We start from the raw sequence: 24,787 nt of genomic DNA on the forward strand, positions 1-24,787 counted from the left end.
CCAATGTACTTAAGTAATGAACTACAGGAAAAGAGAAGCCTAGAAAGTGACATAACAGAATTGTTTCCAAGTAGACTATTGTTTCTAAATAGAATATTTTTCAGAGATATCTACAACGCGTCAGTGAAATTTTAATTTAATACACAAATAAGGTATTTGATAAGCACAAAACAAAGAACATGTATTAAATACTATGGGATATATCATTCTAATGGCTTTGATTCTCAATTGACATAGCTGCAATGAATTCAACATAGCTTTCAATCACTGACATAATTTCAGTGGCGCTCCACAGATTCACACCAGCTGAAGTTCTGCTCCTAGACATCCAAGATGTGTGTGTTAAAAATTAAAATATTTTAGATATTTTTCTAGGATTTTTATGGCAATAAGTAAACAAAAATAGTTTTGTTTGTAATCACGGAATGAGGCTGTTCTAACACTTTTAGATAAGGTTTTTGCTTCAAAAATGTTAGGTACCAGCAGGTGAAATATTCACATACAAATGGAATATTCCAACTGGAAATAAAGTTCTGGGTACAGGACAACACACCACGACCACAAGCAAAGTTTATCAAAATGCAATTGCTCTGCTCCTCTAACAATGTGGGTATCATAGCATTCTGTTCACAAATATAAATAATTAATTATGGAAAGGCCTTGGCATTCAGTTTTATTGTTACTGAATCATTCTTTGCCACTCAGTTGATATTCCTAGAGGGGGAAATAAGAAGATAAGTTTAGGAATTGGTTGGAACAGAGAAATACTTTGATTACAGGTGGATGTCCTATGTAAGCACTCCTAGGCCATTTAACAATCTCTTAGTTTCTCAATTCCTCCCATCACCCACTAATGCAAACTTTTTGGCCCGAAGGCCACATCTGGGTATAGAAATTGTATGGCGGGCCATGAATGCTCATGAAATTGGGGTTGGAGTGCGGGAGGGCTCTGGCTGGGGGTGCAGGCTCTGGGGTGGGGCCAGAAATGAGGAGTTCAAGGTGCGGGAGGGGGCTCCAGGCTGAGGCAGGGAAAATGGGGTGCAGTGGGGTGACAGCTCTGGCTGGGGTGCAGGCTCTGGGGTGGGGCTGGGGATGAGGGGTTTGGGGTGCAGGAGGATGCTCCGGGCTGGGACCAAGGGGCTTGGAGGGTGGGAGGAGGATCAGGGCTTGGGCAAAGGGGTTGGGTTGGGGGAGGAGTGCTCTGGCTGGGGGTGCAAGCTCTGGGGTTGGGCTGGGGATGAGGGGTTTGGGGTGCAGGAGGATGCTCCGGGCTGGGACCGAGAGGCTTGGAAGGCGGGAGGGGGATCAGGGCTGGGGCAGGGGGTTGGGGCAGGGGGTGGTGGTGGCTCAGGGGTGCAGGCTCTGGGCTGCGCTTACCTCAAGCGGCTCCCGGAAGCAGCAGCATGTCCCCCCCCTCTGGTTCCTACGTGGAGGCGTGGCCAGGCGGCTCTGCTGCGCTCTGCCCTGTCCTCAGGCGCCACCCGTGCAGCTCCCATTGGCCGCGGTTCCCGGTCAATTGGAGCTGCGGGAGTGGCGCTTGGGGCTGGGGCAGCGTGTGGAGCGGAGCCCCCTGGCTGCCCCACATGTAGGAGCCGGAGGGGAGACATGTTGCTGCTTCTGGGAGCCGCGCGGAGTGACCCCCAACCCTGCTCCCTGGTTGGAGCGCCGGAGCAGGGCAAGCCCCAGACCCCGCTCCCCAGCAGGAGCTTGAGGGCCGGTTTAAAACAGCTGGCAGGCCGGATGCGGCCCAAGGGCCATAGTTTCCCCCCCCCCCCCCCAGCACTAATGCATTGTTGCCAAAGTTTATAAACTTGGGGTCATCAGGAAAGAAATGTTACTTAGGGAAGAGTTCGCTAAATTTAGAACAAATAACGTAGATAATGCCCTTCACTTTCACTAATTTCCACCTCAATGCTTCTGGATGTCATTACTTAAAAGCATAGTCTCCGCTGCTATTCAGAACCCTCCATGATGTTGTGCACTGCTGGCCTATTCATTATTCTGAAAATACTAATGCACTGAACTCTGTGGGGCATTTCTACCAAAGCTTCTAAAGTAAGCAATTAGTGAAAATGTAAACAGAAAATACATAATAATTACAATCCAAAAAAACTACATGTTTACATGTGGGACATTACCTTTAATTTCAATTATTTTAAAGCGAATCAACTAACTGTTTTCCCCAGATGTTAAATCACAATGCATCTTCAACTCATTGCTTACGGGCTTTGATGCACAAAGAGAGAAAAATTAGCCAGAGATTCCTTGAAAATTATTTTCATTACCTAAATCCAAGGGCTACGTAGTGTTCTCAAGGTGATACTACATATTTCTCAGACTTTACGCTTGTAATTTTGAATAGGGATGTAAATAGTGTTTAAAAAAAGTAACCATTTAAACTATTAAAATTGTATCGGTTAAACATTTAACTGTTAACGAGTTCACAACATAGGCATATGAACTAGGAGTGCGGGGGATGCTGCAGCACCCCCACGTTTTACTTGGAGCTCCGCTGCCTGCCCCAGCCTCAGCTCCCTTACTGTTTACTGAATACATTACCAGTAAGACTGATGCTTATCGGTTAACATTTTACATCCCTAATTTTGAATACACTGAACCTCATTTTTAGACTAATAGACACCATGAATCTGAAATTTAATAAGTTCTAACAAGTGAGTTTCAAATACTAACAAGTGAGTACCTGGCTGAGTACTCCTGCCAATTTTTGTGGCTTTACAATCATTTTCCTGTTTTTAAATATGTTTTTCTCTCCATTGTTACTGTATGAAAGACCAACCAAACAGGTGAAACTGACTATATACAAAGTGCTGTCAAATGCACTAAATAATACTGAAAAAAGACCCCCCTCATATCTTTGAATCATATTAATCTTGGTTGTTATGCATAACAAACAAACCAAAAAAATCGATCATGCATTTTCAGACAGACAGAGTTTTGGAGTTGATAATGTACCTAATGGTGTTTCTCAATCACAGAATACTAGTAGGAAAAAAATGACTAATCCTACACTGCATGATACATGAAGGGTTAATACACATAACCCCTTTAAGATTTCCAGAAGTTATATACTGAACAAAACTGTAGGCCACACCTTGATTTTCCACCTTAACTTCCTCAATTATGGACCACAATTTAAGGAAGATATGGCATGTGTGAAATATGATTGAAAGACTTAATACACCCCTACCCCGATATAACGCAACCCGATATAACACGAATTCGTATATAACACAGTAAAGCAGTGCTCCGGGGGGGCGGGGCTGCGCACTCCGGTGGATCAAAGCAAGTTCGATATAACGCGGTTTCACCTATAACGTGGTACGATTTTTTGGCTCCCGAGGACAGCGTTATATCGGGGTAGAGGTGTATTATCAATAAATAAAATTATATGAAACAAGTTACCCCATTCTCAGTGAGCAGACTCCCACGTCACAAAAACCACCACCACAACAGGTGGCAAACTTGCTGGCAATCTCAGTGGAGGTGTGTAGTGGGGCAGCTGCCCCACTCCAGGAGAGCAGGGGTTAAAAGCAGCCCTTCCAGAGAGCTGTGGCTGGGACCCAATTAGAAAAGGGATTAAGAGCAGCTCAGAGAGGCTGGCAAGGTAGCAGGCCACAGGTGTGGTCAGCTCAATCAGGGCACAGCTGGCCCTGATAAGAGGGGCTGTGAGCCAGGAAACAAGGGGTCTCACTCCAGCTTTGGAGTGGGAAGGACCTAGCTGCTTGGGAGCACAGGGTACCAGAAGCAGAGCAGTGCTGGGGAAAGGCAAGAGGAGCTGGGGAGCTCCAGCCTGGCAACTCCCCAGGCTGAGGCCTTATTAAAGGCCCAAGAAGATACTGGGGCTGCAGAGGTGCAGCCCGGGGTTAGGCAGAGGCAGCGGCAGCTGGTCCAACCCTCTTGCCAATGATGAGTGGCCATTATGGACTGCAGTTTGCCCCAGAAAAAGGGGGCTAGATGATGACTGGCAGTAGCCACTGAGGCAAGGTGGGCTTAGAGGGTTAGGGGTTCCCCTGGGAGGGGAGATCCAGAGTGTGGGGGCACTGTGGTGGGCAGAGGGTCTGGGAGGGACACGGAGGCCTGAGGCAGGAGACACGCTGGCCAGCAGGGGGCGCTCCGAGTACTGGAATCGAGATAATTCCTGGACGACCAGCAGGAGGGTCCGCAGCGGTGAGTCAGTGACCTGCTACAAGGGGCCAAGGACAGCATGGCGCAGGGAGACTGAACTATCCTCTCCAACCTAGACGTGATCCCTCCAACGCTACCAATAATGGGGAAAAAATTACCCTACTGCTTCTGTCTCCAATTATTTGGTTTGGCAATCTAAATAATTTCCTACAATGTTTTAAAAGGCAAAGGGGAGGTTTTAAACACAACTATTCCTGTGTTATTTGCATACTCCAGATTAATTCTGCTTTGTTCTGAAGTATACAACATTTCACTCTCTGTTGGCTTGGAACATGCAGCACTCTCTTTGGTGCATAAAAAGCAAAAACCTTATCAGAATTTGTTAGATTACTACATGCTTGAAGAGGGAAGAAAAATCAAGTTGTTCCATTTTTAAAAAATGTTTATGGACTTAGCCAATGTAGTAAAATGCTCTAGAACTTTTTCCTCATTTTTTACTAGAGCTGGTACCAAGCCAGCAGCCTAGTTGTAGTTCATTACTTTACCACACAACAGATCTGAGCTTGATGCTTAGTATCTGTCTTTTAAACCTGGACTAATAGGGCTGAAATTACTCCAAAGGTAACATACTCTGCTCCAGGAGCTTAGATACTATGGTGATAGGTAGCTGCAAAAGAACCAAGATAGACAGATGGCTGTGGGAAACTGCCACGTCACTCAGCGGAGAAGATAATGAACACACAAAGATGACAGTGACAAACTTTACATATTTAGTAAAATGTACCCTCCCCACCACCTGGAGAATGCCCACAGGATCAGAGAGGCTAGGGCCAGCAAAGCTCTCAGCTCATCTAATCTGACCCCTTGAGTCCTACAAATCATTTCCCAACATAACCCCTAGTACTGTTTCACCTAATTTAGCTTCATTATAACAATTTCTCCAGGTGTCTAGTATGAAAAACTCTCCCCATTTTCAGCTTTAGGCCATCATTCCTTGTCTTACCACATTCAGAAAATGTGACTAATCCCCTTCCACCCTGGATATTATTTCCTTGAAGGCATTTGTACAGTATTATGTCTCCCTTTAATCTCCTTTCATCCAGTCTATGTAAATTAAGCTCCCTTAGTTATTCATTGTATGTCCTTTCCTTATCATTTAAATTGCCTTTCTATATATTCTAATTTTTCCATACTTAAAAAAAATTGGGAGGGGGAGGAGACAAGAGGTGCACACAGGACTACATATAGGATGCCAACAGGTGTTTATAAAAATGTTAGAGATACACACACATACACACAGCCAAGAATGCCACTGATTTTTTTACATCAGCATTCCATTGCAAGATCCAAAATCCCCAATTAGATGTCTTTCTAACTTATCTGTACTATTGCAATCTCCCTTAGACAGAATGGAAAGTCCTAGTATTTTAAATAAAATGTAGTAAAGTTTAAAAATATATACATAAATCAAGACAACAACAACAAAAACAAAACAAATCACATCAGCACTTGGATTCTAGAAGCAAGCAACCAACATTGTTTCAAGAGCAAAACTAAAATGGAAGATAATTTACGAGATAACAAAAGCCACGTAATTCATGGAAAAACCCAACGATTGCAACTCTGTATTGATATCTGGTGACAAAGGTCTCATAAAACACAATAAAATCATCCCTGATTACAGACAGCAGAGATGGAAAAGACCCATTAGGTCATTCAGGTGAACACTGTTCTTTATACTATTTTCTCCAGTGGTCTGTACAGTCTAGTATTAAATTCTCTAGCAATGTTGTTTCAACCACTTCCTTAGGGAGACTATTTCACAGTCTAATACATCTTAGTCAGGATGCTTCTTCCCCACTCCAATATGTTTTCTTTCTGAATTTCATCCCACCATTCCTAATTATTTCTCCCCTACACATGTCCACAGTTACATCTTCCACTCCTTTTAGCAGTAGACTGGGGCTTAGGGGGAAAGGAGATGTGTCTAATCAGCCTAACCCAAGGGTTCTCAAACTGGGGGTCATGAGATTATTACGTGGGGGATGCGAACTGTCAGCCTCCACCCCAAACCCCACTTTGCCTCCAGCATTTATAATAATGTTAAATATTTTTAGTGTTTTTAATTTATAAGGGGGGGGGGGGAGAAATCGCACTCAGAGGCTTGCTCTGTGAAAGGGGTCACCAATACAAAAGTTTGAGAACTACTGGCCTAAACATTCAGTCTTCTCATACTTGATTTAGAACCACCCTATCCCCTAAGCAGACTTTAGAAGAATATTCCCAGACAAAAAAATGTTATAAAGATACAAACCAAAGGTTATGGATACAAAAGAATACATCCCTTTTAACAAAATAAGTATTAATAGAATGTTAAAGTTTAATGCTAGAAAATTAGGAAATTTGCTGTTAAGGTTCCAACACCAATTTTAACTCAGCCCCCTCTACCCTTGGCCACCTTTCATCTACAAGCCAAACACGCCCAACAGTTGATATGATATGAGACTTACCATAAGTCTGATCGATTGCATATATGAATTAAAAGAGTTGAACAAAATTGCTTCTTTGTTGATGTTCTAACTTACCACCACCTTTGCAGGGGCAGGAGGAACTCCAGCATTATTGGGAAAGCGGTGAGGCCTCATGAGCTGGGTATCTTGTTTATGTAGAGGTTTTGGGAGAAAGTGGAGCTCAACCTGTCTGGAAACATGGGAACTGACCCATACTGGAAGGGTCAAGAGGACAGAGTTGGGGTTTCCAGTCCATACTGGGAGCATGCAGAGTACAGTGTTCTATTTTTCTAAACATTTATGCAACACTTACTGCCAAAGTATCACTTTACAAAGATTTAACATAAGCAAAGTAAAAGTCCTTCACATGGTCTGATTTGCTTCTTCTTTGCCCAGAGACACTTGGAGGGCTATTCCCCCCTCTTCCATACCCTCTCTTTTCCACCTTTCTTTCCAGTTGTTTTCACTGATTATTTTGGGAGCACTAAGCTTAAGCAGCAAGTTTTACAATATGCAAAGACAAGACTCTCTATGGCCAAACCACTGTCCAAAAGGATGAGGCTCAGCATGATCGTCTCTCAGCAGAACTGGAGGAAGGTCCGGCATCTGGGATGTAAACAATCAGTGAATGGCAGTTCATCTGCCAGTATATATGGTCTAAATCATGATAGTTGGAGTCTTTGGACTGAAATGGAAAGGTAGATAGAGAGATTAGGTGGAAACATATCAAATGCCTACAGGCAGAGTATTGCCAGGATCTAGGAGATGATTGATATTAGAATCTTAATTACAAATGTTCTGACTTTCCAAAATTTACTTTTTTTTTTTTTAAGCTACATCATTTAGCGACATTATTTTTGTGAATTTCACTTACGTAAGTAGGAATAATATTCCAAATTCTGCTCATAACCACTATTATTCTCTTCTAAAACAGTACAAAATGTCCAAGAGGAAAAAGGAGGTTTAGTAGACATTGATACATTACCAGAACACTGGTAGCAATCAATAAAATCTTGCCCACTGAAGCATCAAGAACGTACACAACCACAGTAATAACAATGCAGGAACTTCCTTTATTTACCTAATAGTGCAACAGGCCACACAGTTAGCATGATTAGATGACAACATTAGAAATACAACAAGGAGTCTGGTGGCACCTTAAAGACTAACAGATAAGGTGCCACCAGACTCCTTGTTGTTTTTGTAGATACAGACTAACACAGCTACCCCTGATACTTAACATTAGAAATGACGTTTATGTTTGTCACAATGGGATTCTCTATTTCTACAAAGTCACTGAAAAAGCTTCCTAGCTAACACAGAAAAAGTTCTTACCATCTGATTCATCCAACACTCAAATATGTACACGTGCTGTCCAGCTGGATATATTCCTCATTATATCAAAAATATTAATCCAGAAAAATTGAATTATTTAACAGACACGTCCCAAATGCTACAGAGTATGGAACAGACGCTCTTTTATTTTGGATAGCAAAGCTTTACAGAGTGGCAACCGCACACTGCCAACTCTTTAGCATGAAAAGGGACAAAAAGATTCATTTAGACACATTAAGCCAGTGGCTCCCAAATTGTAGCCCACGAAGCAGGGCTTTTGTCACAATGGTGAAGTGTCTGCCAATCTTTAAGCACTAGTGCTTCTCTTACTTGTAACCCAGTCCAGGACTCTTACAGGATTTCCAGGAATGTTTTAAACCAATTCAATGTAAAAAATAAAACAAATACAACCAACCACCTCCACACATTTCTCCGAGATCTCTACAGCTTCTCTCGTCTTCCTTTGCCTAACTGTTTCTCACATCCCCACTTCATAACAAACAAGCTCCACAGGGAAAGTTTCCTACTTACAAGTGGACATTTCAGGTCATATAGACAAGCTAGGAAGAAGTTCAAGAGGCTGGAATGAGGGTAAATGAGGAGGAAGAAACATCCTCCCCATGAGGAAAAAAGGAAAAGTGAAAATAACAATAACACTTTGCAATCTGGGGGTAAAATTCTGGCCCCATTGAAGTCAATGGCCTAAACGCCAATTCTGAGGCTCTCAATACGTTATGCAAGCATTTAAGCCTCCCAGAACCCCTGCAAAGTGGGTAAGCAGTATCCCCATTTTACAGATGAGGAAAATAAAGCACAGAGAACTTAGCTGACTTGCTTAGGTTCCAAAAGAACATCTGTACAAAGCCAGGAACAGAACCCAGATGTCCTAACTACCAGTCTGGTGATTGAGTCACTACACCATCCTTACCCTACCGCACTTTTTCACAATTTATTTTGTTCCTGCTCTAATTCATATATAAACTCTAACCTAGCACTATACACTACAAATTAATTTTAAATACTGTTTCTAACTTTTCTGGCTCCATTTAATTCTCTAATTTATCTACCTCCTCTTATATCTGCTGTCCTAACATCTCTGGAGTACCTGCAATGATGTTACGGTTCCAAATATAAGAGATGTAGAATAAAATGTGAATCTGTACTGCCTTTCAAGCCCTAGTAGGTCAGAGGCATTCTGCACATTTAAATGTTGTGATCATGTACAGCAATGGCTAGAAGTACCATTTGAAACATTTCTAACCCATTTGTGAGAAGCAAACTTGGCAGCCAGTCCAAAGGAGAATACTGTGAGGAATGAAAAGTCAGATTTTTCATGCCATATCACTGGGTAAAGAGGAATAAAACTAGAGAAATGGAAACTATGAGTAACAAATTTGTAGCTCTACTTTTGTTTTCTAAATAAAGGCTAAAAATTAAGGGACCAAGACTGCTGACCTTACCGAGCCTTTAAAAGGGCCCTGAGGAGAGTGAAATTCAGAGGGAGGCTTGAAATCAGTGCTGGTGGATTCATGAAAATTTTAATCCACCAACTTGTCCTCCTTCTGGAAGGAGGTCAGTAAAAGCTGAGGATAATGCTGCCCCAAGGCTACAGTAGCAGCTGTGAGGCATCTCTGTGTCATAATAGGGAAGATTCCTTTGTGGACCTTTTTAGTGCATGGCAAGTTTACTGAGGCTGTGCACCAAGATGAGGATATAGCCTTAACAAATATCTGGTATATAATATCTATTTATTACATTACAGTGCTGTGGCTTACAAGTAGACATAAATTAGGTCAGGCAGAACCTGAAAAAAAAATCAGCTCATCAATGGCAAGTAGGAACTTTCCCTTCCAGGCATCTGAGTGTGGGAGAAGGGGGAAGAAGAGGAGACATTATTATTATTATTATTATCTTAATCTTGCAAACATGAACCAATTCAGTGCTGTTTTCCTGAGTTTGCAAACAGAACCCTAAACTACTTCTACAGCCACTTCTATTTTCTCCAGCAGCAGCAGTTTGAAATTGGCAAGTTTCTGGTCAGTTCCACTCCAGCTATTCAAAACAAAATAGTGAAACAGCTAAGAATCACATGAATTCACTTTCCTATTGTTTGGTAAAGATATGAGCATCAGCAAGAACAAGCACTCGAGCTATCAATCCGGAGGAGAATCCAAAAACCAAGAGGCTTCAGAAGGGTCAGAGTACCACGTTCCTCCCATTATCCTTTTGCAAAACAGTCAATGTGTTGTGGTAAGAAACAGATCCTATTTAGCAGGCAGAGGAAATAGGAAGAGCTCAAATTTATCTGACACCTGCTAGCCAGGGGTTATCATGAAAGGTGGAGATCTTCATCAGAAAACAATCCAGGACCCTACAATGGAGACTGGGTCTCAACTTGGTGTGTTGCCCCTGCATCTCACGGATAGCCCATTCACTTTTTTTTGACTCTAGCTAGGGGCTTATTCCTTGGCAAGTCTGGATGTGGGAGAGCTTTGTGCATCCCGATGTTATACCTGCTCAAGATGGTCACAGATTCCATTAATCTCATTTTTAAGAAATTGTAGCCATGATGTTTGGGATTTTCCCAGGAGATTCAGTGGGTGAATTCAATGGCAAACAGTTAAACAAACTTCAGAGTTGTAAAGTTCAAGCCTACGCTGTACGCTCCATGGGGCGGACTGTGTCTTCCTGTATGCTCCAGCACTGGCAATGTGTCTGGTGCTGTATGACAAATAGGCTTGGCAGATTTGATTTTTTTTTTTATATTTGACAGATAAAAATGCTTAAGAATAAACTGTTATCAATTAAATTTTCATAATTGCAGGAAATTACAGGGGGTCAAACAATTATTTAATGACAGCAGATATTGAGATTAAAAAAGTTAAAGCTTTAAAACCATTAAGGAACAAATTATCAACATCATGTCAAAATATACAATTTTTAAATAACCTTAAATCTAACTCGTGAGTTCTCAGACAGCATTTTTCTTACTTTTCCTACTGGTACATTTCTATAATCATTGATAAAAAAACAACAACAACGAATCCTTCCAAGCCTAATGATAAATACCAGCAAGTGTGGGAGGCAGTAGTTTACCAGAACAACACTATGGCAACCAAAAGGAACAAATGGAGAGGTTTGATTACACAAGGGGACATGACATTTCTCCCAGCCCCAATTCCACGTAATTTTTATATTTTAACTTGGAGAGCAGGATTGGATTAATAGAGGCAGGTCCCAGAGTGGCAATACCTATGCTCAAAACTAATCACGGTTATCAGAGCACAGACACTCTTCTGGTTATTTGTACTAAAAATTGGGGGAAAGGTTTCAGTGTCAGAAAGATGCTAATGTCCTATGACCTAATATTTAAAATTACTGCATTGCCATAACACTTGGTCTTTTTTTTTTTTTTTACCATGATGAACACAGAAATTTTGTATAATGGGACTTAGACAAAATAAGTTTTAATTTTAAATAGCCTATTCCTTTTTTCAGTCTCACTCTTCTCTTTCCTTCAAAAATACCCTGAACACAAATGATCTTCAATAGCACTGACCAGCAAGTGAGGGACCCACGTCAGTGTTTTATTCCATCTGAATGTAAACATTCTAGTTACAATGCTAAGTACTGTAGAAACACATACACAGCCTTGAAAGGTCACTGACGTTTTACCCATTAGTAAAGTCGAATTCACAGGGTTCTACCTGCTTAATGAAGAGACACCTCCACAAAACATGCTTTTACGATAGGGTTCCCCTTCACAGAATCTGCAAAATACTGTAGCTGGACTGAAACCCCCAAGCCTAATTTTCTTCCCACCAAACTACATTGGTGCTTTGCCTCTCTTCACTTGGTGACACTAATGGGAAGCCCCTGGGAAACCAGCATAACTTTAAGTTGCTAATGCAATTGTCTAGAGAAGTCTCTTCTTTGTATTGTTCATCTTTTCTCCATAAGCAGTATATTCCCTCTTTCTGTAAACTCATTAAATTTCACTTGTTTCTTTCACACTGTTCAAACTAAGGGTAAATGATTTTACAGCACGTCACTTAAATTGTAAAATTTTTGTACTGATGTACTAAGGGGATGCAAATTTAGCATTACTACTTTAGGTAAACTAGGCAACATTTGTACCCCAGATATTTGAATGCTACTGGGAACCACCAGCATGGAAAATTTTAAAAAAGTCTCTTGTCTGATGGGTGCCTAGGGGCACCTCTTCTGACTGGGTTGTATCTACAGTCTTCTGGATTTTTATGTTTTTCCAATGGCTTCCAAACAGGAACTGGACAATTTTCTCTGTTCAAAGGAATGATGTAGCATGTGAAGTATTCAATACACTAGTTTATAGTGTAAAGATTTACAGAACTCATCAAGAAAACCATTTTAGTCCTGGAGATTTGCCATCTGGAAGGTTTCTTATAGCATTTTAAATTTCATCTGTTGATATCTCTACTTCAAACTGTACTTTTGTCCTTCTGTAGTCAGCAAGATTTTTAGGTTATCCAAAAAACTATATATTTGTGTTACAGTAGGAGTTCATCTGCATTTGTTGTTTTCCTAATACAACTTTAAAAAATACATTTGACACACATAATATCCTGGACAAACCTTATTGCGTGAAGTATTTTAGGAGCTCATTGTACAAAAATGCCAATGGTTATGTACTTTTGAGGGATTGTATGTACACCTCTACCTCGATATAACGCTGTCCTCAGGAGCCAAAAAATCTTACCGCGTTATAGGTGAAACCGCGTTATATTGAACTTGCTTTGATCCACCGGAGTGCGCAGCCCCGCCCCCCCAGAGCACTGCTTTACCGTGTTATATCCAAATTCGTGTTATATCGGGTGGCGTTATATCGAGGTAGCGGTGTATTTCCATGAGGGAGGGGGATCACAGCCCTCCAGGAACTAAGAACAATGGGGAGTGATTAGGCCCATTCACTCAGGTTGCAACACCTCCAGAGAGCTACCGCTACTTCCAGCCAGGCTTGCATATACTGTTTTAAACCAGATTCTCTAAGGAACAACAGACAAAGAATGGATTTTTGGTTAAACAGCCTGAGTTAAAACTGACTCAGGGCCTTCTTTCTGCTCCAGCAAACAGACAGGACCTTTGGGGAAAAAGGGAGGGCCCCAATCCTTAGGGAGGAGTTGGAAGTTTTTGGCCCATTGAGGCGTCATAGGACTTGCATGCTGGTTCCGAGCTGAAGCTGTGATGAACTTGTGATCACAGGATAAAACCCTGGATGGGGTTTGAAGGACTACTCACCAACCAGAACCCTTGCTGGGGTTTGGGTGATCTCTGGTAAGCTTATTAGCATGGACATAGGCTCTTTTATTGTTTTAATAAGTTTTCTCTGTAATGCTTTCACCTTAAGAATAAATGTGTTTGCTTAGAAAGGGTTGTGTGGTGACTTACCTCTGGCACTGTCTTTTGAGGGGAGAAGCAAAGAAGGCCAGTGTAGGACAGTCTGTCTTTTGCTGGGGAATAACACAGAGAAAGCAGGGAATTGTTCAGTCTGGAAATACCCCACTCAGAAGGGAGAGAGACGCGTGTCTCCACCCAAAAGAGGTGACGGCTGAAGAGCCTGAAGCCTAGGCTGGGTGCCCTTGCTGGACTATAGAGGGTGAAAACAGATGCAGTTGTCCTGAGTTGCGATAGCATCTATTGTAGCTTTTTTTAAAAGTCAGTTGTTCTTATCTTATATTCCTTGGACTACTACAAATACAATGGCAAGAACATTTTTGAAAACACACAATTAGCTTTCTCCCCCCCCTCCCCCAAATTAAAAAAAAAAAAGGGATGTATGACAGCGGATTATTCCCTAAAGGCAATAATGTTGTCACCATGCAACTGAATTTCTTCAGCTTGAGCTTTATTTTATTGGGAAGTACCACTGATCATTTTTTTGCTGTAGAGATTTCAATTTCCTTTTGAAAGATGCCTGCTCTATTAGAAGGGCTATTTTGGATAGTATTTATTCCTCTAATGTACACTTTCTACAACAACTGTGGGGCAACTTCTCCACTGTCACTTAGTTCACAATATTGCTTAATATTATCCAAAATGTGTGGCTACTTTATCTAATTTGGGCTTTAACACAGCACTAAAATCTCCTTTAAGAAAGAATTCATTGTATAGTGTATTAGATAAGAGTAATTAATGAATAAATCTGATAGAAAATCAAGATATGCAGAAGGGGCATACATATATCCAATGTGCCAGGATGCAAGAGAATGTCCCTTCTCACCTACAATAAACTGAAGAAACCACCCCAATGAGAACGACTTGATGCATTAATATGGCTACTTCCCTTCACCAAATAGCATAGTGTGCAGCAAATACATGTCCCAGTCCCACTCTGTCTTTAGGAGGAAATGTAAAGACAAGAAATTCTTAGATTCCCCTCCCACAGTTAAACTACTTAGTAATCAGTATGTTGCCATCTGAATGATTAAATGAAAAGTCTAAATTTAATGTTTTTCACACATTAAAACTATATACAGTACCTTGCTGAGGGTAAAGTGAGAAGATTGGTTATTATAAGGTCATGGTTAAGGACAGGAGTCCAAGCATTAAAGCTATAATTGAACCAATATTATTAAGTATACAGTAATACTCTCTTAGTGGTTCCCAGCTGATTGTCGATAATAAAATAATGAAGCAAGCTAATAGACATCTCTCTTTCTCTCTTCTTTTTCCATAGTCTTAGTATATTTCTAGGATATCAAGTTTTTCAAGACCTATGAAATGTACTCACATTGTTTAAAATTAAATAAAATTAACCATGGAAAAAAATCTGAATTATGTCATTGGAACCTTTTAAATGTTAGGCATTATAGGCAAGGCAAGCCATGTCCTTGAGTGAGAGTAGACACCTGAGTTTAGCCCTACTTTGCAGTTTTAGTCAGGTAGAAAGATCAATAGTAGGGAACATTAGGATCATAATGAAAGTATAGGATATTGAAAATGTTCACTGAGTTCTATCTACATGAAAAGGAGATAAGTGGTATTTTGCATAGATTCCCTTATTCAGTACATAGGGATAGCGTACGTTCCTCTCAGTCAGGACCATAAAATTAAGTACTCATACAAATATTACCAGAGAAGTTCCCTATTAATTAAAATGTAATCACTGAAGCTAAGCATATACCATATAACTAATAAGAAAAATTAACTGCTTAAATCCTTCATTTAACAAATAGCATTGTAATTTTAATTTCATACCAGCATTAATTTAACACAAGAAGTTGCCCAAAGACTTTTTTAACTGAGTTTTTTTGCTCTTAAGTTCTTGCAAAATTCAGAACTTCTTCAGGGTTTTTAAACATGAAAGTTGATGTTTCTTTTAATCATCATGAGGGTTACTGAGACTAAGGTAATACATCTAATACTCTGAGTACCTTCTTCCGTGTTCTGAATGCAGTCACCCCATTAGTGTAAGAAGGGGTTTGCCAGAAGCTGGGAATGGGCGACAGGGGACAGATCACTTGATGATTACCTGTTCAGTTCATTCCCTCCGGGGCACCTGGTAGACAGGATACTAGACTAGATGGACCTTTGGTCTCACCCAATATGGCTGTTCTCATGTGATAAAAATCCTGGGGAAATGTCAGTTTTTCCCTTTTGAGTAAGTAAGCTTTTTGTTTCTTTTCCCCAGCAGTCTGTAAAATAGATGGCTTATCTTTAAAGTTTTGTAGGCTGATAATTATAGGTCAGAGGTGAGGGCCACCTCTCACAGCCACATTTAGCACTTCATGGGCTGTATTTTTAAAGCTTTTACTTGCTGATCCAGTTGTTTTGGAATCCATTCAGAAAAAGCAGATCACTGGTTTGGGGTTTTCCATTCCTTCAATGAGGCTCAGAAGTTCTGTTCTGTATATTGAGTGTGTCTTCTATTTTCATTATCTTCACCTTTCTCTTCAAAGGATTTATCTAGACTAGGATAAAAGGTGCATTTTAAAAATGTATTAGCGAAAAAGTGTTAACAACCTAGTGTAGACAATGCGAGTTGTGTTTCCCCCTGCTAGGGCTCACCTTGACCAGATAACGCATGTTAAAAAACAACTTGGCTTTCCTACCCTAGGGTTTTAAAATGTGTTAAAAATGTAAAATGCTCCTTTTATTCATATCTACACAAGAACTAAGTAGTTGAGTTTGGGTTTTCCATGCATTGTAGGCAGGCATCTATTGTTGTTTGAGCTCTTTTATATATTGCAGTTAATTGATTTTAAAATCCTTCTGTTATTCCAGTTAGTTGGTCTAAGGAGGACTGATTATTATTTACACAGTTGTTGCACCTCAGGTCCCATCTGAAATCAGGGCCACTTTGCATCAGGCATTATACAAACACACAATATGAAAGAGTACCTGCCCCCAACAACCTTACAACTCAAACAGCAGACCTGTTTAAAAAAAAAGTATATTTCATCAAAACAAACTGAAAAATACATGAAAAAAAGTTTGTTCATTCTAAAATTTCAGTGATATTTTTCTTCTTTTTCTCTTTTTTGACTAGCTGTACCTATGAGCAAACATTCCTAACAGGTAAACAAGGAACCAAGGACAACATGGGGAGGGTCAGGGACGTGATAGCCACCTACAAGTACTTGAATGCAGGGTTGGTGTCTAGAGTACCTGGCTATGGAGCTAATGTGATTATATCCTAGTAATGTCATCACATCAGCCTGGAGCCCATGAAGAGCAGACTGCCCTAAAGCATGACACATCTATCTACTGCAGGACCAGGAGATATCCAGATGGGGCAGGCCTTCCGACAGCAGCTCTGCTTGCTTACCTTAGAGGTGGGGGTGGCTCTGGCTCTTCAGATGGCAGTGGGTGCAGAGCTGACCAGCATCACTAACCTTCCGGTGGCTCAGCCTTTGGGTAGCCACTGCTATTTAGACAGCAGTGGAAAAGGAACCTCAGCTGCTGCTGCTGCTCCCACTCCTCTTCAGGCACTGGGGAGAGCAGGCCTGACTGCCACTGCTGCTGGTAGGGTGGCAATGAAGGGGAGACCCCAGCTACCACTAGGGAAGCCAGAATTGGAAGGGGGTCTACCATAACCTCAGAGCAGAGGGCTGTTAGGGGGACCTCAGTCACCACATTAGAGGACTCTGATGATGTGATAGTAGCAGGGTGACCCCCTACTCAGAGCCCTCTGTTGGGGCATTCAGATGACCCACCCATAGAGGGCCTTCTGCTGTGGTGGCAAGAGGTTGGGAGCTCTCCCACACACAGGGAGAGTCCTGTACTTGGGACGGAGGGACTCATGTCCTCCGTCCTCAGGAATGGGACAGGGAGTGATAGGCAGGGAATGAGGGAGGTTCCAGTCCATCCAAGGAGCAGTAATGGCAAGGCGTCTTCCCCCAGCAGGTGGTTCTTGTGTAGGTGGGCCCTGCTCCCACCACTTCAAATGGGAACAGGGCCACAGTGGGGACAAGACAACATGGGCCTTGCAAGGGATGTGTACCTCGGACCTTGGATTGTCTTAATGTAAGTTTCCCTGGAAAGTGTCAACTTTAAGCAGGAAGCAGAATCTTTATTGGTGATAAAAGAAGTTAAGTTAGAGTGGTAGAATGGAAGTGAATGGATCTGATTTACAGTCCATCTTTTCCACTACCCTGTCTCTGACAGTGCCTAGCAGCCAATGATTCAGAGGAAGGAGAAAGAAACCACATTAGGCAGATGTGGAATAATCTGCTCCGCACCTGAAAACTCTTCCTAAACCAGTCTTTAACTATTAAGAATTAAGCTCTGAACCATGAGATTTAGTATCTCTACCAAAATGTATGTAACCACTAGCTCTGAATACTCTTGCCATCCATATGGATGTTCAATCCGCTTTTCAAATCTTTCTAAGTTTTTCGTCTCAATTACTTCCTGCAACAAGGAGTGCCACAGTCCAAATATGCATTGTGGGTAAAAGTATTTCTTTTTATCAGTTTTAAATTTACCACCTTTTTTAATCTCACTGAATGTCTCCATGTGCTTTTGTTATGAGACAGGGAGAACATTCTACCATTTATTATTTTATATATTTTTATCTTATCCTTTCTGATTAGTCTCCTTTCTAAATTAAGCAATCCCACACACTACCAAGAAAAGCTTGCTTACAGTTAGATCTCTTGGAAGAGTTTGCCACAATTTAATAGAAGTGGGGAAAGCCCTTTGACTCAAGGCATTCAAAACCAGACTAGACAAAGCACTAGAAAATGTACTGTAGGGAATAATCCTGTATTGGCAGCAAGATAGACTAGGTGACCTATAATGTCTTTTTCCATCCCTCATTTCTATGACTCTATAATGATATCTGTCCTTGTTTCAACTTCAGTAAAACATAGGAAGATGGTGATGGCATTTCTCCTAATTCTAAAACAATCATGGAAGTCTCCATATTCATTATTCATGGAAAATGTAAAAGGAAAATCCTTAATTTCCATTTTAGAAGTAGCACACAAGGACACTTCCCCAAGCCCTTCCAGTAAAAACAACAAACATGCAGCCTTGTGTGACATAAGTTCTCACAGTGAAAACAGAAAATACTATTACACTGCTCTTAGCAGCTGGTTTATCAAATCAATCAATACTATGAAGCAAGATTAATCAATCCTTTGTTTTCAAACACTCCTAACCCCAATACCATCCGCATCACACACAATCTATTTTATTCCACTTTGGAAGTGAATGAACAGACAGTAGCCTACAAACCTCATATTAATTAAAAGACTTGCAACTTTTATATAATAAAACCACTACCACAAAAACATGCTCCTGTAACATTAAGAGTCTAACTTAAATCCAAAATAGCTAGGAGTCAGAGTTAAATCTCTCTTAACTAACTACCATAATATTGGTCCTACATATTTCAGAACATAGGATATATATGATCATCCATTGTTTGGATACACGTAGTAGGGCCGGGCTCCCATCTCACTTAACCCAGAGTAAATCAAGAGTAACTCCATTAAATCAATGGAGTTAGTCCACTATAAAATATGCATAAGAGAAGGAGAATCTGACCTGTGATACCTAGGCGTAAAGATATGAGTTGAAAGCTTCAGCTTTCATTTTGATTTTCCTTGGTTTTGTCATTTTGAAGAGATACTGTGAAATCTATGATCATTTTTAAAAATTCAGAATTAGTTTCAGGTTCTAAACCTGCCCTCAAACTTACACAGTACCATAGTGAACTTAGTAGGGTGCACTGCCTCCTGCTAACTTTTGTAGTTTTACAATCATATTTTCCTGATTATATCCGCCCTGTTGCTGTGTTAAAGACCCACTCAGATACAAGGGAAAACTAAAACAGTGAAACTGACTATACACAAAACACTGTTGAATACACAAATAAGATGAGAAATAGTTTTCTCCTCTCATTTCAGATCTAGTACTATTAGGTGTTACTTTTAACAATAATAGGTTAAAAATTTTCAAACAGAAGTGTAATTTTTCAAGCTGATCAGAAACTTTTTGAAGTTTGTTGTGGGTTTTATGGTAAATATTATTTCATGCTACAGACGTGTATTAGAGCTGACATCAGAGAAATCAAAAGCCTATTTCTTGTCCCATTGAAGTCAAAGAGCCCTGAATTAACTAACACCACATAGAGATAAATCAAAATCTGGGTTTCTCATAGTTTTCAATCGGGTCCCCACATATTTTAGCCATGGAGACCAAGGAATAAACATTCTCTTGCTGAGTGTGTTATGGAATCTTTAATATCCACATAGAGCACACAAGACCACCATTTTTAAGGTTTCATCCTAAAGATCCATTCACTGTGAACTACCTGTAATTCAATTTATGTGTCTCAGAAGAACGAAGCACTGAACTGAACATGCCAGGATTTTCACCTTTGGTTTCAGGGATTCTAGCGATTTCAAACAAAACCTGCCCTCATTACACCATTGCATCCAGTGTCATAGAACATAATGGCTCCTTCAGAGCTATTAATCTATAGTGAAAATACATCCTGAGACAATTTTAAAAACAAATATATTAAACAGATCTCCCCCACATCCTCCTGAAATGTGAATTACAAAACCCATTATAGCTAGATATTTGGGGGGGAAGTCACTAAGTACAGAATACAGTGGAATTGGTTTTAAGTTAAGTAATTATGAAACTGAAAGAAGGAAGCCTACAAAAGGATTTCTGCTTCTCTTCTTCTCCCCTTTCAAAACAGTTCTCCTTCCTATCTAACCACCACCTTGCAATAAAATCCACTTCTCCTGGCATTCTTTCACTGTATAACCAAAGGGTCAATCCATGGATATTTTTTCTTTAACAGCCTTCTAAAAGGCTGGCCTTTGCATCTGCTAGAAGATGGAATAATAGTCAGAAAGACATTACTGCTATTTTAAGTGAAGACAGCACATTATTGCAAAACAAATGTATTGCTGCAAGCTACAATAAAAAAAGGTACAATAACTCAGTCCAGTGAATTACAGGATTCATAACATACCACTAGCCTTGCCTACCCATTACTTACCAAATCAATTCAGACTCACAGCTTCATTACTTCATGCTTTTTTCCAGTAAACACAATGCTGCTCTTCTTTCTTTCAACCAAGCTCTCAATATACTTTATACTTGCTAATTAGAAATTAATTTTAAAAACTCAAAATGGATGAAAAATGCTTTATTTATTGCATTTGTACAATTTCCCATATTCCTTCATTTCAGTTTACTAGAAATGTAACTTCTCAGCATACATATACATACACACACACCAGTTGGTTGGTACCAATGCTTTTTTAAAAAAATAATAGCAGCTTGCTCTTAAGTGGCAAAGAAAAGCTTCAGAAAGGGGGGAAATAATGACTATTTTTTAGATTATAGTTTTAGACAATAGTTCCACAGAACTAACATAAGAACATAGACCCAACATTTAAAAGATTGCATCTATATAAAATGTATCCCTAAATCTTTGATAATTACATACACTAACATTTCAAACAAATTCCAAATCAGAATGAAAGAAGAGTAGAAGAGGAAAAATAAAAGCTGTGCTATGGATTGACTGGGCAGAGAAAGCCTCATCTGAAGCACTGGAAATTAATGAAATACGAAACAATAATAAGCAGATTGCTGACACCCAGAGTTTCTAAACTGACTCACAGATTTAAGTGAAAGGTACAAATGACCCTCACTTTTGGTTATCTATAAAAAGATTTACCCTTTATTTCTCAAACACTGATGATGACAATATGTTGTGTATTTGTTTCAGGAGGTATGACAGCCACAGGCTGCAAAGATAGGGGCACACAGTTCAGATTTTGACAGCAATGCAGTGGAATTTAAAGCATTGTGACTGGAATATTTTCCAAAGCATGTTAATTGAGACCCTATGAAACATGTTAACAAAGAGGTATTAAAATACTTATGGTAGTATGTGTTCTAATCACCTGGCATAAAGTAATGTGCAATGAGGGTAGAATTTAATGACACATGCCTCGTTTGTCCCACACCTCCTTGTTAGCTCATCCTTAATACATGCAGAGCCAGGCAAACATCAATGCCTTCTAGTCCATTTTCTGTCCCATTGCTTTAGTTCATGGGCTGTTATGACAACGTTAAAGATCTGTAGTGCACATTATAGTAAGCTGAAATCTCCCATTCTAATAAAACCAGAAGAAGTGGAAAGGCAGGTCATTTTTCTGAAAGCTCAGGCCTAAGCCCCAGTATCCTCCCTAAACGCAGATTTCCACATGACGACAGCAAAACAAGCCTCAGTGAATTGCTACTGGCAAAACCAAGCTTCCCAGAAAGAAGGTGAAAGATACACATCTGCGATGACTGAGAGTGTGATTTAACCAAGCCACAGCCCAACTGCACCAGGATCTATGAAGATGCTGCTTAGAACAAGAACAGATCAAGAGGGTTCTGCTCCCTAAAAGTGGTATTTGGCAATACCAGTTTGTCATCCCCATCCCAATTCAGACACAGAGAGCTAGAAAGGCAAGTGTCAGACCCTGGAATGCACCAGGGATGGGCTCAATCTCCTATTCCTGGAACCTCCTTGCAAAGCAGAAGCTGTCAGAAGGAGACCAGCAGCACCTTCTGCAGGAGATGTCATCTTCACCCCCTGTTCTGCCAGGACCATGTGCTGCCCGTTTAGTTGCTACAGTCTCCTCCCTCTGCTCCCCCCCCCCTAATCTTTTCCCACACTCTCAAATCAAAGGAAAGTAATCTATTAGCTCCAATAACAACACACACCAACATAAAAGGGTTCACAGAGTAATACATTCCCCTCACACACAAAAACCCCACACATAATTACTACTGTTATTGACACTGTTTGCAGCAATACCTGGCCTCTGGGGCATTAATATATCTGTGTATCTTTCACTGCAGCTTAGGGAGACATGCAAATCTCGTGCTCGCTCTCTCTCACACACACACACACTCACTCCTAAAACCTGCTGTCTCCCATCCCCCGGCCCCACTCCCACGGGTGCATGCTCCACACAGCAAGTGCCTGCCACAACACTGTGCACTTCTGAGGCTGGCGGCTGCCACCACCTCATTTTTTCAGTCGCAGCATCCTCAGCTGCCAGCAGATCCTGGGGGGAGGGGAAGAATCATGCCATATCCCCCTGTCTATCTCACCCAGGTTAGCTCACATCCCCTGCTACAGACACACACACTGAGCCCTGTGCAGCCAGCCAGGCCCTCCTGCAGCCAGGCTTCTAAGCGAGCCCTCATCCGCAGGCGGGCTCAGCACCTGCCCTCAGCACCAAATGCAAATTCATTTGGGGCCAGCCGGATTTCTTCCCCTTCCTTTATTTCCCCTCACTTCAGCCCAGCCCAGCCCCAGCATCTCCCTCCCACAGCTGGCTGGGGAGCTGGCAGGGGGAAGCCTCTTTACCTTGGCTGGAGTCTGCGCAGGCCCCTTCAGCAGGCAGCGCGGTGCAGCTGAGCCCGGGGAGCAGGGCAGCCAGCCGGGGAAAGAGCCTTCACTTCAGCGGCTCCTACCTCCAGCTCCACCATCTTCCTCCTCCTCGCTCCTCCTGCCGCTGCTCCCTCCAGCTCCGCAGCCACCGGCACGCAGCGCCGGGGCCAGCCCCCTCCTGCTGCTGCTCCGCCCCTGCCCCGCCTCCCCCCGCGTGATGACTGCCCCGGGGACAGACGGAGGCTCTGGCTCGCCCAGCCAGACAGGGAGCGGGAGGGAAGCGGGCTAGCCTGGGGTGCAAGCGGCTACTCCTCCGTCAGCAGCAGATGCACGCATGCAGTCCCTCCTGCATCAGCGGCAGGGGTAGGCATGCAGCTCCTTTCACATCAAGAGCAGAAGCAGCAGATGCATCCATGATGCAACCGGGCCCCTCTCTCATCCGCAGCACAAGCATGCACCAGCCCCTCTCATCCACAGGAGCAGCAGATGGAGATAGGAGTAAGATAGGCAGCTAGCCACGCTCATATCAACAGCAACTCCTGACACCAAATTTCCACCTCTTCCCCACCAAAACCCTCACCACAATAACCCAAGTTGCGTTACAGACTAATGCCAATTGAATGGGGGAAATTTACAACTATGGGGCGGATTTGTTTCAAAATATGTGTGCCAAAACTCCATAAACAATTAGGCAACTAGATTTGAGTCTACGCTTGCCTGAATTGTGCACAAATCAAGTAAATGTGCCTTCAATTACTTGTAAGAAGCGCCACTAGTTATTTGCATTCGCATGTACCGATTTGCATGTATGCTCATATTAATTGTGTTTATAAATGTGGCAGGTGATGGGAAGGATGATATGTGCGCATTCATTTTTTCACGCCCAGGTAGGTCTCTAAGACTTTCATTATAAGATTGGAGTCTTCTGTTTTTTAAAGGGGGGAGATTTTTAAAGATGCTTGAAACTTAGTGCAAAATAATAATAATAATAATTAATAATTCCCCATCTGCCACATAAGCTATGATAATTAAGTCGTGTTTGTAAAGTGCTTTGAGATACTTGGAAGAAAAGTAAAATAACTACTGAGTACCTATCTAGGAATGTAATAGTTGTTTCGGTGCTAATGTTAATTCAGAATTTAATCATCAGCAGAAATATAACTTAATTTATCCTGATCCGAAGAACCTACCATTAATGGAGACTCTGTTAATTGGTAGTAGTGCGTGCCTGACACACAGTTGAGCCATTCTGATTCCATCCAGTAAATCAAAATTTTACCTGTCCACCCTAGTCAGTTCACTACAGTATCCTACAAATGTGAAGTGATAGTAAAATATGTGCATAGTGCACAAGTGTATGTTGTACAATAAAGCAAAAGTCCAATTTTGCAGAGAACACCTCTAAAACCTCCTGAATACAGTGCTGTGGTGCTTTCTGCTTAGACTATAGCGGTCACAGCTTTGCCCCCCTCCCCCACTATAGAGAGCCCTTTTTCTTCCATTTCATTTTTCACTCTTCCTTGCTGTCTTTACTCATTGGCTTAATGTGCCTGTTCTTTCTTTTTCTTCCTCCCTCCTGGAGATGTCTCCCAGCTTTATGTACTCATGGAGAGAGAAAGAATAACTCCTTATGGCACTGGGGCACAGGTTGGAGCAGAAGAAAGATACGCCATTTCGTGGTATGCTTCATCTTCTTCTGCTCTTACAACCTAACACTATTCAGCAGTGGCAGGGTGTGCACATAAGGCCCCGAAGCTTAAACCATTATATCAAATAAAACAGTTCAATTCTCACAAAATAAACAAACAACATGTTTTCTTAGATCCCAGCATGAAAAGCAGCATTTCAGTGTTGACTGAATAGCAAAAAAAAAAAAAAGAGACTCCATATT

Source organism: Emys orbicularis, chromosome 6 (genome assembly GCF_028017835.1).
Source record: "Emys orbicularis isolate rEmyOrb1 chromosome 6, rEmyOrb1.hap1, whole genome shotgun sequence".
Classification (NCBI taxonomy): Eukaryota; Metazoa; Chordata; order Testudines; family Emydidae; genus Emys; species Emys orbicularis.